The sequence below is a fragment of the Marmota flaviventris genome, chromosome 13, assembly GCF_047511675.1.
Source record: "Marmota flaviventris isolate mMarFla1 chromosome 13, mMarFla1.hap1, whole genome shotgun sequence".
Taxonomy (NCBI): domain Eukaryota; kingdom Metazoa; phylum Chordata; class Mammalia; order Rodentia; family Sciuridae; genus Marmota; species Marmota flaviventris.
In genome coordinates this window covers 63,864,364-63,869,623 of record NC_092510.1, presented here as the reverse complement: position 1 = coordinate 63,869,623, position 5,260 = coordinate 63,864,364, and positions in this window count along the sequence as shown.

The window sequence follows — 5,260 nt, the reverse complement described above, 5'->3', positions numbered from 1 at the left end:
AGATTTCAAATCGATCTTGCTTTTCACTTCCCTTAAATTTTGTTAAATAATACCTTACCATTTCAGTATAAGATTTCAGATTTAAAAAAAAAAGCAAAGTGAACCAATAAATAGGAGAAGGAAAGAAAACCAAAATCACAGCAGAAATATATGCACTAGAGGCTGAAAGGAACTGAATAAGATCAATGAAACAGAGTTGGATATTTTGACAAAATAAACAAAATTGATAATCTTTTAGCTGGGTTGAGGAAAAAAGAGAGTTAAATAATTAAACAGAGATGAAGAAGGAGACATTACAACTAATAGCACAGAATTACAAAGAATCACAAAAGATTAGATATTTCAGCTTGAAATTTCTAACCTAAGTAATTGGCAGAATCTAATCATGGCCCATGTTAATTGATACTAGCACCTGAACTCTTAACTAATTGTATACATATGAACCAACATAAGACTATGTTGACTACAAACAAATTTGAAGACTTGAAGAAACTGATGAATTTCTGGACCATATAACATATTGAAACCTAAAGAGATGAATAAAAACAAGTAGTGATATAATTAGTACTAAAATGTCTGCTGACAAAGGAAAGTTTAGGACTACATGGTTTCATGCTGAATTTTACAAAACTTTTTTTTTTTTTTTTCGGTGTCAAGCATTAAACTCAGAGGTGTTTAATCATTGAGTCATATCCCCAGCCCTTTTTATTTATTTTTTTAAAATTTTTGAGACAGGATTACTTAGGGCCTTACTGATGAATTTCACCAAACATTTAAGAAAGAACTAATACTCATCCTTCTCCAACTATTCCAAAATATCAGAAGATAGGTGAAAGAAATCTTCCAAATTCCATTCTATAAGAACAGCATATCCTTACATCAAAATGGCACAAAGACAAAAATATAATCATAGATAAAGAGCACTAATAAAAATTGATGCAAAAAATTATCAATAAAATAATTCCAGTATTAAGTCCAGTAGCATATTAAAAAAACTGATAATGATCAAGTGGGATTTCATTCCAATTTATGCAGATCAATACATGTAATAAATCACTTTAAAAAACAAAAGAAAACTGGGTACATTGGTGTACTCCTATAATCATAATGACTAGAGACTGAAACAGGAAGATTGCAAGTTCTAGGCCAGGATCAGTAACTTGGGAAGACAGCCTCAAAAGCAGTAAAACAAGACTATTGAAAAAAATGAGCAAAGGACATTGGAATGGGCAAATATGTTTTGGAAAATACCCCAAAGCATAGGAAACAAAAGCAAAATTAGACAAATGGGAGTGCATCAAACTAAAAACCTGCTTGGCAAAGGAAACAGCATGAGGGGACTACATACAGAATGGAAGAAAATATTTGCAAACTATACACGAAATAAGAGGTTACTATCAAGAATCTATAAAGAATTCCAAAAAATGAACAGCAAAATAAATAATTAAAATAATTAAACACATAAATAAATAATTAAAAAATATATTAACCAGTGGCCAAAGAACCTGATTGAATAGTTTCCAAAAGAAGACACAAAAATAAATAGCCTATTATTCAACAGGTATATAAAATATAAATAAATGTTTAGTATCACCAATCATCAAGGAAATGCAAATCGAAACTACAGTGAGATATCAGTCCTTCCCAAGAAGAATGACTATTACCAAAATGACAAAATATAACAAGTGTTGAGGATGTAGGAGAAAGGGAATCTTTGATAGAAAACAGTATTTTAAATCTATTGATAGAAAACAGTAGGGAAGTTCCTCAAAAAATTTGAACTAGAACAACCATATGATCCAGCAATCCCACCACTATATATTCATGGAAAATTAAATCTATGTTGAAGAGACTTCTACACTCCCACATTTATTGTAGCTCCACTCACAATAGCCAAGAAATGGAATCAACCAAAATGTCCATAAGGTAATTAATAGATACAGAGAAGGTGGTACACATACACAGTGGAATACTATTGAGCCATAAAAATAATGAAGTCAAGTTAAAGTCAAATAGGATCATAAAGTTTCACTGTGCTATTACACAGTAGGATGACTGTAGATTAAAAATAATAAACTGTATACATTTCAAAAAGCTAGAAGAAATTATTTTGAAAGTATTTACCATAAAGAAATGATAAGTGTTTCAAGAAATAAATATGTTTAACCTGATTTAAACATCATACAGTCTATATATATATATATTGAACATTACATGGTTCCCTATTAATATATGCATTTCATTTTTGTTTGTATTTATCAGCTAACAGTACAAAAATAATTTAAAAATAAATATCTATATAATGAATAAATGATATAGGCACATATAAGCATTTATTTTATGAATAAATAAAACCAATTTAGTGCTCTTAAAAGAACATAAAAGTGACTTCTATAGTGTCTAGAAATAACTCTAAAAATATTTTTTTTAAATTTTGGTACAAGGTCATAGATTACCTCATGCATGCCTGACTATATGACAAGGAAATATAGTGTAGTGTAATTATCTGTGTTTTTTTGTTATCTTTACCAGAAGGCTGTGAAGTTTCAAACCAGAAATAAATGATTGCTTTTCTCTTTAAAATTTCAGGAGATGTTTGAGTATTTTTAAAAATGTATTTTATAACCTCAATAACGTTTGTCTTTTGAATAAATGCAAACAAGTCAATTCTGGATTGAAAAACTCCCAGAAATTAATTTAATAAAAGATAGGTACATTAATTCTTAAAGAGTGCTATAAAGAAAAATATTATGACAGATCAAGGCAGAATCTTGTTCTAAATGCAATACTATTGGCATGGGGGGTGGAATGTATTGTGGATTCAAAGCAGGAAGTCAGTATCTTGAGTTGAAAGCATATTTGAAAAGAGCTCCATGCCTAGAAACTGGTGTTATGAAATAAAGAGAACATTGATTTATGGCAAGGATAGTCATACATTAAGGCTGGAAGGACTGAGTAGTGATTGCATCTTTATGAGAAGGAACAGATGCTATTGTTTCCTAAATGTCCAAATAGGTGGGAATAAGAAAACAAGGTTGAACAGGAAAATGGTCTAGTTTGACCTTGTCACTAATGGTATCACTTGAGGTCTTTAAAACCAGTTTTCTCTATTAATCATATTTATGAAACTGTTCAGCTATCTATAGGTCACAGGGCAAGGAAAGAATTTAGGGACCTTTTGAATTCTATTAAAATTCTGTTTTTGGATATGAAGCCCTGGACTTAGGTGGTAATTTTAAGAACACCAAAGAAGGTATAGATATAGGAGGCAATGAATAAAATTAAGATTCAAGATCATTTGATAAAATAACAGCACAAAAATTAGAAATATGATTTTATGTTAATTGGAAAAAAATTGGTCTTAATATAAATTTTATGAATTTTGAATTTATTAGGCTTATGCTGTCAAATATTTCTGCAAAATGCAAGTTTAGGGTAATAATAACAATTGCTATCTGAACACAATTACTTGGTTGAATAAGCTTAAAATAGACAAGAAATAAAACCATAATCTTAACAGTTTTCACTGTGATATTCTAAGAACTTAATTTAACAATCATTATTTTTTAAAAGTTATTTGGTCACATAAAAAATGCCCCATTCTGCTCCTATATTTTTATGATATTTTGTATGACTTTAATTGGCATTTAGAAAATGTTGATCTACATCTAAAAGAATACATGTTTATAGCCTATTCTCAAATTGACAGTTTTACCCCAGTTGCTATTCATATCATTGCTGTTATTCATCTTATTTGTCTTGAGGATTTTCCCAAGTTTTTACTGGGAAACAAATCTGAGTCTGAAATTTGCATGAGTAAAAGAACCTAAACTTAGGAAACTAGTTTCCACATTGGTGTTTCTAACAGAAAGTTAATTGCTGAATTAAATCACTGCTATAATATTTTTTGGTGTTCCTATTTGTGTACATATGTAGTGGGTATATATTCATATTTTAAATGTAACAAGTAAATGGCATGTGCAAGTTGGTGTATTTCCATTGATACTTAATTAGTATTAAGTCACAAAATTAAATATGTAAATTTAAAATTAGTTATTGTTACTCTTATTTATTTTTTTCTTTTCTGGAAATATTGTATCATTTATTTGGGGGTTCTCTGACATTTTCAAATTCTACTCTATAAATTGTATTTTTCACTGTTCAGGTATTATCCCAAAGATGGTTGAGAATATAGTTTGGAAAGTCCCCTCTATGTACCCATTTTTTTTCATCATGAGATAAAGCAGGAAATAAAGTAACTCTCTCAGCCAGGCTGCTCTGACATTTTTTCCAGCACTCAAACGACCTCATTCCTTAAGGGATACCCAAAGAACACAAAAGTCACATGTGCTGGCTATATATATTTTTATGCTAAATAGAATTTTAAATTCTTAAAGTGAAGAAAAACTGCTAGGACATCACAACCTAAAAGATGAATGATCTAAAATTGGTTTTCCAGTTCCCAAAAACATTAGCTTCAGAGTTAATCTCTATGTACAGTTCTAACAGATCTACATACAATGCTACATTCATTATGAAACCACAATATTGATTAAGAAATATTTTGTGAACTGTAAGTTATTTCTATACCTTCTGCCTTGGCTTTTCATCTTTTCCATTCCAGCAGCATTCAAGGCTTTCCCTGTCCACAGGAGAAATGTTAAGTCTGATCCCTGACTTTTGGGGAGCACTTTAAATAGCAAAGGCTGGGTCAGTTCTTTAAGTTTCCAACTACTGTCAAGATCTACTAGTAGTCATTCAGAAGTTAGGTCACTTAAACTTTATTTTTTTTTATGACATGCTAACCATTAATTTGGTAAACATATCCAAAAATTCAACCCAATCTAAAAAGTGGATATCTTACTCCTGTACACGACTCTAACACTGTCTTAAGATAATACAAACTTCTGCTTTCATTTCAAATAACTGATTTGAAATTGAAGTATTTTTTGTTCTTCTAACTAATGGTATTTTTGTGTTTTCTTTTATATTTTCAAACTTGGATTTAAAGGTCTTAAAACCATGGTTGTAATACAATTGCTAGGGGTGATAATGAATTATACTTTTCTCCTTTTTAATTTTATTTCATTTTTACATTTTGATAAAAGACCTTTATAAGCATTACATTTTAACACACAGCAATGGAAGAATATATTTTCTCTCAAGAACACCTTTACTTTGAATATTTGTTTAAGCTTTTGAGAGGGAAAGTCTACTGTACAATTGATGGTGCCAGTAATTGTTAACCTCTCTTTTAAAT